The 12,852-nt window shown below is 36.0% G+C and overlaps 1 pseudogene; it reads right to left on the reverse strand.

The window, feature by feature from the left end:
- Positions 1 to 274: 274 nt before the first annotated feature.
- LOC125859067 (uncharacterized) lies at positions 275 to 4,050 on the reverse strand (annotated as a pseudogene).
- Between the last annotated feature and the right edge of the window lie 8,802 nt (positions 4,051 to 12,852).

A 12,852-nucleotide genomic window follows, 5' to 3' on the forward strand; every position in this document is an offset into this window, starting at 1 on the left:
CTCTGGTATAACCGCCTTTTCCTATGACCTTGGTTACCCAAGGAGGGTCCATCCTACAAACAAAACATTTTGTTTTATTCGAATGCATAATATTTTTTATAATAATATAGTTCATCGTCAAAATTAATGATTTCTTTTATCATATGAATGGACTAGACATCTCTCAGAATATCATCTATTTCCACAGAATTTCATCCTGTACGTCTCGGTTGAGAGGAACCACCTTTAAGATTGTAACTAAAGTTTTATCAGTAAAGAAGGGTGATAAAAAAACTCATTGTGAAGATAGATATTCTCTAGATAAGAAATCTGGAAGAAAGTTATCGCTCCCCTTTTTATAATGAATTTCAAAATCAAAAGGAGCTAATTGGGCCTGCCACCTAGCAAAAATCAATTTTAAAGCATCATGTTTAAAATCTTTATCAAACATAAATTTCACAGATTGTGCATCGATTTTTATTTAAAACTTTTGATTATATAAATCATCTTGAAATTTTAATATGCATTTGACGATGGTTAGCATTTCATGAGCCACCGTAGCATATTTCTTTTGAGCATCGCTCTATTTTCTGGAATGAAATCGGATCAAATATTCATTTTTGTCATGGAGATTGATTTGTTTCAATATTCCACCATAACCAGTGTTAGACGCATCTCTCTCAATAATCTTCTGCCATGTAAGGTTAGCAAGGGTTAGACAAGCAAAGATTGAACACGAAGTTTAATATTCTTTACCAAATTGGTGTAACTATCAGTCCATGGTGATTTATGGTCCTTTTTTAGCCTGTCATATAAAGGGGCCAAATCACGAGATATTTTTTTATAGAAAAGAGAAATAGAATTTAAACTTCCCAAAAATCGTTGCAATTGAGTTCGATCTGTAATAATATCATGAAACTTTGACGCAAATTCAATCGATCGTTGAATTGGGGTGATCTTTCCCTGACAAATAAGATGTCCTAAAAATCTGACATTAGTTTGAAATAAACTCATATTTAGTTTAGAAATCACCAAACCATTTTGTATAACAATTTTCTTGAAAATGTCTAAATGTTTGATATGCATTTCAAGAGTCTTTGAGTAAACCAAAATATCATCAATATAGATAATGATGAAGTCTAAATATGGGTTAAAAATAGCATTCATAATTTTCTAAAATTCAGAAGGAGCATTTTTCAAACCAAATGGCATAACATTCCATTCGTATTGTCCAAACAGGACATTAAAAGTTGTTCTATAAGAATGTTCTTTAAATATTTGGATCTTCCAATATCCTGATTTTAAATCAAATTTTAAAAATATATTGGTGTCATATAATCTTGATAATAAATCTTTTTTATTTGGAATAGGATACTTAATCCACTTTCAAATATTTGTTCAAAGGTTTATAATTTATAACCAACCTGGGAACACCTCGTTCCTTTTCAACAGCATTGTTAACATAAAATGCAGTACAAGACCAAGGTGATTTTGAAGGTTTTATCAAGCTTTTTTGTAACATATTATCAATTTTCTTTTTGCAGAATTCAACTAATTCAGAATTCATCTGACAAGGATATGATTTAGTAGGAATATCATCCTCAGAGAAATTGTCTTCATATGGAAGAGTAACAATATGCTTTTTTCGATTCCAAAAAGCAGTAGGATGATCAGCACAAATATCAATGGAAATTTGTTCAGCAATCAATTTAATTTTTTCTTGTACTTTGAGGGATTTCAAAGTATCAAATATATTCATACTAAACAATTCAAGTTGTAGAGAATCAACATGTTTTTGCTTCATATCAATTAAATCATTAATATCATGAGAAATAGGGTCAGTGATAAAAGTATAACTAATATTCTGATTCTTATAAGTAACAGAAAATTCTTTAGCAGTTATACTAGTAAATGAATAAATAACATTTATAAAAGGTGTTCCAAGTATAATTGGAGGGTATAATTGATTTTTAACCAAGAAAAAGAAATGTGGAATGCAAACTTTGTTTTGGCAAATGCGCATATTAGAAAATTTATAATTTATATCTAAAGCATGTCCCGAAGCAGATTTAACCATATGAGTAATTTTTTTAAAATACTTTGTAGGTATAAGACCTTCTTGGATATAGCTAACATCGGCTCCAATCATAGCAACATTAGTTATGGAAAATTGATTATCAATCAAAATGGTGCATTTAACATACTATTTATGAGCAGTAACAATTTGCATTATTCCTAAAAACATACCTTGTCTAGGATCAAGATTAAAAGGTTTTGCAAGAGTATAATCTTCAGCAATATTTTTTCCTTTGTTATTAACAGTTTCGATCTGAGAAAGATGATGATCACATATCCTTTGATTCTGTTTAATAGATTTAATCTCCTTTTTCAAATTTTCAAATCATCAAAAGATGAATCTATCGTAGAAGTAGTTTGTTTAAGAACTGTTTGTTTATGAAGTCTGTTATTAATTTCAGACAAAGAATAAGAAGCAGAGTATTCATATTCAAAATCATTCTTTTGTTTTTAAGAATTTCTTGAAGAGCTAGCAGTATTATTAACAACTAATTGAATAATTTTTTCACGATGGTTATTATCAGTAACTTCTTTCAGAAGTTCTATCACATTATCAGAAGTAATAGTCTTTAAATTCAAATCTTCAAATTGAGATTGCAGTTTATAAAAGAACTCATCATTTTCACATAAGCAAGTATCACCATTGCAAGTATTGCAAGCATTCATATTATCCCGTTGATTATTATCACGCTGATTATTATCATGCTGATTATGATCAAATGATTCAGGCAACTCAATATGTTCTTCTGAACCCGAATCAGAATCATAATCGGACTCAGAACCAGAAGTATATAAAAAACTATAAACCTTGTCATGAACTTCTTCATCAAGCTCTAAGGCTTTTAGCTTTTCAAGCTTGCAACTGGGTGCTATATGCCCAAAATTTCCACACTTATAACATTTAATCTTGGCGAGTTCCCGCTTAGACCTATTCTTGGTAAATCTATTAGACTTACGATAAGTTTTTCTCTCGTCCCGTTCTTCCTTAGAACTATGTCTATGTTTAGACCTTCTTTTCCTATAAGGTTTGTCGAGATTGGAGCCTCTAGAATCTCTATGTTTAGTCTTTTTGCTATTAGTCGAAGAATAAGGTACACCAAACTAGGTACAAAAGTCTCCTAGCTGAGATCTTTCTCTAAGCTTATCCATCTTAAGCTCTCTAGATAACTTTAATTCATTGCACAAATTTATCCCTTCTTGAGTGCAAACGCCTATCAGTCGATCATAAGTATAATCCTGGTAGGGAATTTCAGCATGCTCATTTCTAAGCATCTTTTTAACCCTTATTGCAAATAATGGGGGAAGGTCGTCTATAAACTTGGCTTTCCAATGGTCAAACTTATTTTCGGGTAGTTCCATTATCCTACTTAAATAAGTATTTTTATACCATCTGAATTCTCCCAAGGTTCTACACCGCAGACCGTTTAACAGGGTACGAACAATCTCAAACTGATTGGTAAATCCACCATTAAAATGTTCTAAAATAGTTAATACTAGGGTATAAATGACGTCTTCTCTATTTGCAACAAGAGTCATACCTAAGTTATCAACACCCTCACTACTAGTAGTAGCATTAATCACAACAACCTTTTGCTCAACGGTCATAGAATTATCCTACCAACCTCGAAGTTGGCCAGTAAAACCTTCAATTATCATTTTACAAATATTTCTATTTGTGTTTTTAACATTTTTACAGATAGTTGCATACATAATCATTCTATGAACAAGAATAGTAAGTTGTCTATCAGTCAGACCATCGAGGTTCCATTTATAAATCTTAGAACCGTTATACGAGGTACTAGTTTGATTCCAGTCTCGTTCCTCGATAAGCACATCTTGAGGAGTGGGTCTGGAATAGTAATAAGTTTGCATGCTAGGTTTGTAAGCAAACTTAGTATTACCACTATTCTTTTTGGGATAACCCTGAAATTTATTAAATTCTAAAGAAACATAGTTTTTAAAATCAAAGGCTTTTTCCAATGTAGGGATGTACATTGATTATTATTTCTCTTTTACCATTACACGTAATCCTACACCCCCAGAACAACACACTTGTTCTAACACAACACACTACCACCCCACCACCCCACGTTCAAAAACTTTTAATTCATCTTTCACCTTCTTTCAACCATATGCAATTGAAACCGCTTTTCAAGAGAAAATATTCATCCTATAATCAATAGTAAGGGCTGATTCACATCACTAAGAATCAAGATTTTCAACAAATCATGTCGAAGAGACCTGAGCATACTCCTCGAAAGAGCCCAGATTAGTAGAAGCGGGTTTGTCTGTTGAAATAGAGGCTCCGACCAAACAAAAATGAAAGTCCGACAATAAAGGGTGGTACTTCCCAAACGAAGAAACAAGTTACAGAGAAGGGAAACAAACAGGTTTCAAAAATGGGGAAGAAGAGTGAAGCAAATAAAATTGAAAGTCCTGCAAATCAAACGGGACAAAAGAGGAAGGGGAAAATGGTTGAACCCCCTTCCGATTCAGACTCATTGTAAGTGAAAAAAAGCAACAAATGTCAAAATTTGTCAGCCTTCAAAACCATAAAAAAGAAGAGCAACATTGATGGAGAAGTCAGAAATTTAAATATCCAAAAAAGGCAAAAAAAAAGGGCTAGGGTAAATATTTTATTTAATTTATTTTCAATTTAGTAGATTTTTTGTCAAAACTGTTATATTATGCATATTATTGTTTGACATGATTTTGTTTTAATGTTGACATGAAATTATTGTGGTATATGCATACATATGTATATTTACTGTCATGGAATTGATATTAAGTTGGGTATTATTTTTATCAAAAATGGTATGACATTAATGTTTCAATTAGTTGCATCTATTGTAAATGACTCAGGTTTGTATGAATTATGACTAATATTGATATTTCTTTTAGTAGAAAGGTTTCCTTTCAATTTCTCCAATTATGTATATTTCAATGTGTCATGAAGTATGTTTAACATTGGTATTAAATTTGGATTTCAAAATTAATTTAATTGTAGTTGGATAAATGTTGAATGTCATATGATTTTGGTATGAAGTATTACTAATATTGGTGTGAAACTTGTCCAAATCTGGTATGAAGTTGGTACACATTTTAGTAGGAAAACTATTTTTCAAATTCTTCTCATTATGTCTATGAATGTGGCATGAAACAAGAATAATATTGGTATGAAACTGACTTAATATATAATTTATGAATGTGGTATGAAGTACTCCCTCCGTCCCTTTTTAGTTGTCCACTTTAGAAATGACACACAGATTAAGGCAACAATGATTAGCACAGTGAAGTTACAATTTTACCCTTATGACAACTTTTCATTTCAAAATTACAACCACTTATTTGAATTAAAGTGAAATAAATTGGAGGGAAACAACATACACTTTTACAATTTTCAAGAAGTGTAAATAAGGGTATAATAAGAAAAAATTTGTTGTCCTTTCTTGATTTGTCAAAATGGACAACTAAATAGGGACAACCAAAAAAGGAAATATGGACAAGTAAATAGGGACGGAGGGAGTATGTTCTAACATTTGTATGAAACTGATGTAATTTTGGTATTAAATTTGTGATCTAATGTAAATATATTTAATTTTAATATTTTTATGTCAATGAATGTGGCATGAAACATGAATAATATTGGTATGAAACTGACTAAATATATGGTTTATGAATGTTGTATGAAGTATGTTTTAACATTGGTATCAAACTGATTTAAATTTGGTATGAAATTTGTGATCTAACGTAATTATATATAATTCTAAATAATATTATTTTTAGGGAAGGAAGTCATACACACACTGGTCTTCATGCACAAACATGAATGTTTTTAAAGACCTGTCGAAATTCCTCGGGCAAGAGATGTTTCAACAATTTTTGGGAACACCAGTTGGTGCATTTAACGAGCTACCCCCCCCCCCATAAAGATTCAATGTCAGTAATTGTGTCATTTGCTACTTATTGAAACGGATAACGACAGGGATGACCAGTTCATCATCAAAATAAACGGTACTACGCTTCGGGTTAAGGAATTCGCAGCAGTTACTGATCTCAAATGTGGACTCGTCAGTGACTTTGTTTCAGATCCTTCTATTTCAAATAGGCTTATTCTAAAGTACTTTGGTGAAATGAACAAAGTCCCTAAATTAGATTTCTTGAACAAAGTCCATAAAACACATTTCATACATTTATTTTTGGCACACATTTCATAAATTTATAACGATAACATCATCACTATTTCATACACTATCACAAAATAATATACTCAAATCATTCAAAAATAAATCCAAAATTGCAGCACATCCATGGTATAAACAGTATACAAGTAACAAAAACAATATACAAAAAATTCATACCAATATTTATTCAAGTTTCACAAAAAATATTATGTAATATGAACAAACAAATGTTCATACAAAAAGCAACACAATTTAAATCTATTATTATAACATCCCGCAGCTAGAATTAGAAAGAATCATTTTTGGAAAGAATGAAAAATTTGGAAATTTGACAAATTAAGTTAAGTATGAGTTTTGGGTCAACTTCAAATGACCATAACTTCTAGCTCAAAATGATTTAGGTGTGCTACAAGATACCTTATAAAATATCTTTGAATTATCTTTTCAACGCTACTGAGTTTGCACGATTTCGAGTTCGTATAAGTGAGATATATATGTCCATTTGAAGTTGGGTTGTCTAGATAAGGAAAGCCAAAACCGGACTTTTGAAGGGCATTATGGTCTTTTCACCACCCAACTAATTAATTAATTTCGTTTTTGATAATAAAGTTGGGGTCTAAACTGATGGGATGAAGTTTACGCTTTTGAAAACTAAGTAAGGGTTTTGAGAGAAGAGAAAAGAAAAGGAGAAGAAGCAAGGAATCGTCAAGCTCTTGAAGCTAAGATTGTGGATTCCGTCAAGGAGTGATCCCTACGAGGTATGTGAGATCACATAGTGTAGGGTTAGTTAACCCACGCGTCAATCATGTTTTATTTCAACGAATTTAGATTCTTGAAGGTTTAGAAATTGAGTTCTTGATGGATTTGTTTGAAGTTTCTATTGGGTTCTTGATTGTTGGAGTTGTTAAGTAGTTCTTGATTTTGATTCATGTAATTAGGTGTCGTTTTGGGTAGATTCTTGCATATTTTGATTATGTAGTTGAATCTAAGTGATTGGGGGAAAGAGGGTTTAGATTTGAAAAACGAGCAAGAAAAATCATCAAACACCTGGGCAGAGAGGTGGGGCGCGGCGCCACTCAGAGCGACCCACAAAGTTCTCTGAAGTTGGGCCTATAGCGCGCCGCGCCAGCCAGAGCGCCCCAACTTCAGTTCTAAAGTTTTGCTCCTGGCGCCCCGTGCCACTTAGAGCACCAGGGACGCCAGGTCTTCTACTTTTTCCCCCTTCTTTCCATACTAGTTCCCTTGAAACGTACCTATTTTTTCTAGTCGATTTCTATACTCTAAGGTACGTCTAAACAACATGAAATCATCATTAACATGAGATCATGAGCCTTGAATCCATAATTCAATTCAAGGAAAATTAAGAGTTAAAGTCAAGAGAAGTCAAGAGTCAAGTCAAGAGAAGTTCTTAGATTTTTTCAAAAGTCTTTTTCAAATGTTTTAACTTTGTTTTAAGATTAAAATTTAAGTTGAGTAAAGATTGAAGTTCATTTCTTCAAAGAGTATATCGGGACTATGTATTCCTAAAGAGTAAAATGTTTTCACATTTAACAAGAAATGAAACTCTGATTTCCAAAAGAGCCTTTGAGCTAGTTTTCAATAAAGAGTACATGCTTTCACAATTAAGCAAGAGAGGAAACTTGATTTCTAAGAGGAGCCTTTGAGCAATTAACTCAAACCACAGAAAGAGTTATGTTTTTAAACATAAGAGCTAGTATTCTATTTTGCGAGTAGTATTGAGCACCGATATAGGGGAGAGTTCAGACAACTCCCAGCCCCCATAAACCATGTAGCCACAATGGGTAGAAAAGGGTCATACTTATTACATGATTCATTAGTGTTTTTAGCATAGACTAGTGGATCCACTTAGTAGTCAGGTTCTATACCTCGACAAGGTATAGGACGGTCCTGGCAGTGTGAGGCAAAACGATGTATCATCACAATAGCTCTTAAGTGATGGTTGTCGATTAGAGTAACTCCCACAGAAGTATTTTATATTCTTATATACACAAATTATTTGTATTTTCATATATAAACAGAGTTCATATTGTATCTTTGCATGCAAATAGAGTCACTATAGTATTTTTCAATACACAAAGTGTTATCCATGTTTTAAAAGCTTTACTTTATACTGCACTTATTTTTACTGCTTTATATTGAAATGAGTTCAGTTGAGTTGAGTTGAGACCATGTAAGTTCTTTTAGTTCCTATCAAACTTATGTCTTGTTTTAGTATTCCCCTCGCATACTCGTACATTCAATGTACTGATGTCATTTGGCCTGCATCTTTTCATGATGCAGATACATGTAACCAGGATCAACATTCAGGGCATCGTTGATTTTAGTTGAGCTCCAGAGTTGTTGGTGAACCTCTTTGCTTCCGGAGGATCCCTTTTATTGTTTTTAGTATTTAGTTCATTAGTGTCACGCCCCGAGCTACCCCCAAGACGCGGACACGGGACCTAGGACCACAAGTGATCCCAAGCTAACCCTGCTGGCATGATCATGAGCATACTAAAGAAAATAAATTGATGCGGAAGCTAAATCATAAATAAATCTGAAAAGATGGGGAATACCCATATACTATAACTGAATATATCAAATCTGAGAGTTTAATACAAAGAGGTTATCAAACTCAAATACTAAGTTGAATCTAACTATGTCTGAAATAAGCCTCTAAACTGACTAGAAATGTTGGGACATGCCCCAACTAGATCTAGCAAAACTGAAACTAAAGACTAAAAATACTGAAAAGAAACTCATGACTATTGTCCTCGAAGAATGAGGACTCACCACTGATGCTGCTGAACTAGAGATCGGGAATCGATCTAAGCGTGATCTGGATACTGAGAACCTGAACCTACATCACGAGAAGATGTAGCGCACGTATGCGTCAGTACTTGAAAGGTACTGAGCATGCAAGATAGAGTAAAGCTGAAAGAACATATAACTGAACAAAGCAATAAAGCAATGAAATCATCTGGACATGATATAGATACTGAAAATACTGAATACTGAGCTAACTGATGCAATGACCAAATTTATAACATGCTGAGACTGAATACTGACTGTACTGAAATATGGTCAATGCAATAGAGTCTGACTGAACTGTGGGAGCTACTAATAACCGACATAAAACCACATGAGCTAAATGTGGAGTCCGATGTATACGCCCCATCGAGAGGACCCAATATACCCTGCCAGAGGTATAGAGGCATGCTGGCGTGATCACTAAACTGATGTTGCCCACAGAGGGGACTTACACCTACGTGGCTCGTAGTTCTGGGACTATATGGGTACGCTGAAACCCTAGTCCAACTCGGTATTATGCTACTCCCAATGAATTAAGTGGTTAACTGGTTATGACTGAATTTCTGTAAATACTGGATAGCTCGAAACTGAACATGCAAACTGAGAATGCAACAATTAATCTGATAATGATGCATTCATAAACTGAGGCATGTAAAACTGAATACTGAAATATCTGACCTAGCATGTGTAATTCAAGAACTAAAGAAATACATAGCTAGGGTTCTGAAATTCATGCGATAAACTGAGCAATAACATGATAATCTGATTTGGAACATTTAAATAACTAATTCATGATGATCTGTTGAAATTCTAGAAACCCTAGGTCTGTTCATAATCATGGAATCAAGAATCTGACTGAATTCTAGGGACCTAATGGGCGAAAGGAACCCACTAGTGAAATCCCACATACCTGGTGACGAATTCCACGGAGAAATCTTTCGATTTCGGGGCTGGAACTGAAGAAACCTCGCTGCGTTCTTGAACTAGGGTTCTTGACCTTTTTCTCCTCTCTTGCTTCTAATTCTTCTAAGTTTGATTAATGATTTGACTTAGGTAAGTTCTAGTTATGTTTCTAGGCTTAAACTAATTAAAACCTCATGATTTAGGGTCTAAACGACGTATCTTAGGGGTTAAACGAAATAGGAAAAGACCAAAAGACCCCTGAATTAACTGCTGTCGGAGTGACCTACGGATTGGACCTACGGGCCGTAGGTCAATCTACGGTCCGTAGATTGCGTCCGTAAGTCAAGCCTGCTCGACAGGCCTTCACTAAAACGGGCATAACTTTTTACTCGGAGGTCGGAATTTAGCAAACTCGGTGGCGTTGGAAAGATAATTCAATTATCTATCTAACCATAGGTCATGGGACACATAATTCATTTTGTACTAAAAGTTATGACCATCTGAAGTTGACCCATCAGAATTTTCAGCTAACTGGCTGCTAACCTTCGATCTACGGTCAGACCTACGGACCGTGGATCGAATGACGGTCCGTGCTGGTCAACCGTAGTTCGGGACTGAAGCTGGGCTTTTGGGGCATCGATCCACGGACACGAACTACGGTCCGTGACCTGACCTACGGACCGTAAGTCCGGCCGTGGGTCAACACTTAGCCAAATTTCTGAGCTGGTTTGGGGAGGGGTTGCAGTGGTGAACCACGGACCACCAGCACGGGCCGTGGTCTGACCTACGGTCCGTGGATGGTGACCGTAAGTTGCACCTGCAACTTCTCAAAATCTGCATTTTTGTCTATTTTGAATACGGGGTGTTACATTATCTCCCCCTTGGGACCATTCGTCCTCGAATGAAGACTAAACTAGCTGAAATGGAGGGAGAGGGCTGCAATCCCTACCACTGAACACTGAGAACTGAATTTCTGACTGAACTGAGTTCCAAGGACATGCAAATACGCTGAAAATGCAAGTACAAACTGAAGGAACATGATTCTAAGACTGAATTTTCGCATGAATGACTGAAAAACTGAAGAGGAACTATTACCTCAAGCTGGAATGGAATCGGAAGGAAAGAGGTGAGGATACTTGGACTTCATGGCTGCTTCTGCTTCCCAAGTAGCTCCCTCTACTGACTGACTCCTCCACAAAACCTTGACTGAAGCGACTTCTTTATTTCTCAACCTTCTAACCTGACGATCGAGAATCTCAACTGGTACATCCTCATAAGAAAGGCTATCTTTCACGGCCACACTCTCTAATGGCACTATGGATGCTGGATCACCCACACACTTCTTCAAAAGAGAAATGTGAAAGACTGGATGCACTGCTGCTAAATCTGCTGGCAACTCTAACTCATAAGCCACTTTACCAATCCTTTTCAAGATCCGGTAAGGGCCTACATATCTGGGACTGAGCTTTCCTTTCTTGCCAAATCTCATCACTCCCTTCATGGGTGACACTTTCAGGAAAACCCAATCATCAACTTGGAACTCTAGTTCCCTTCTTCTCACATCTGCATAAGACTTCTGGCGACTCTGAGCAGTCTTAAGTCTATCTCTAATGAGTTGCACTTTCTCCATAGCATCAAGGACCGAATCTGGTCCTATCAAGGCTGCTTCACCTACTTCAAACCAACCAACTGGAGATCTACATCTACGCCCATACAATGCCTCATAAGGGGCCATCTGAATGCTGGAATGGTAGCTATTGTTGTAGGCGAACTCTATTAGAGGAAGGTGATCATCCCAACTACCCTTGAAGTCGATCACACAAGCTCTCAACATGTCCTCTAAGGTCTGAATGGTACGCTCTGCCTGACCATCCGTCTGTGGATGAAATGCTGTGCTAAGATTAACCTGAGTACCAAGACCTTTCTGAAATGACTTCCAGAAATGAGATGTAAACTGAGGACCTCTATCTGAGATGATAGACAAAGGAACTCCATGCAACCTCACAATCTCATTAATGTAAAGCTTGGCGTAATCCTCCGCCGAATCTGTAGTCTTGACCGCCAAAAAGCGAGAAGACTTAGTAACCCTATCAACAATCACCCAAATGGAGTCATGTTGTCTGCGAGTACGAGGTAAACCTGTGATGAAGTCCATGTTGATCACTTCCCACTTCCAAGTAGGAATGTCAATCTCTTGAGTCATACCTCCTGGTTTCTGATGTTCTACCTTTACTTGCTGGCAATTGGGGCACTTAGCCACAAAGTCTGCTATATCTCTTTTCATACCATTCCACCAATAGACTTCCCGTAGATCACGGTACATCTTAGTGGCGCCTGGATGAATAGAATATCTGGAATTGTGGGCTTCTGCGAGAATATGCTGTCTCAATTCACCCACATCAGGAACACACAATCTACCTTGATAGCGAAGTACACCATCTCCCCCTTGGGAGAAAACCTCCACTCTCTGATTGTGGACTGCACCCTTAAGTTCAAGCAAGATTGGATCACTATCTTGCATTTCCTTAACCTCTACTACCAAAGAAGATTCTGCCCCATTCTGAACCGTTACACCACCATCTGATATGCTCATAAGACGAACTCCTAGGCGAGCAAGTCTGTGAACATCCTTTGCTAGCTCTCTCCTTTCTTCCTCAACATGTGCTACACTACCCATGGATAATCTGCTAAGAGCATCTGCTACTACATTCGCCTTACCCGGATGGTAATGCACACTCATATCATAATCTTTGAGGAACTCAAGCCACCTTCTCTGGCGAAGATTCAACTCTTTCTGGGTGAATACATACTGAAGGCTCTTATGGTCTGTGAACACATCTACATGAACACCATACAAGTAGTGTCTCCAAATCTTGAGTGCAAACACCACTGCTGCAAG

The sequence above is a fragment of the Solanum stenotomum genome, chromosome 3, assembly GCF_019186545.1.
Source record: "Solanum stenotomum isolate F172 chromosome 3, ASM1918654v1, whole genome shotgun sequence".
NCBI classification, from domain to species: Eukaryota; Viridiplantae; Streptophyta; class Magnoliopsida; order Solanales; family Solanaceae; genus Solanum; species Solanum stenotomum.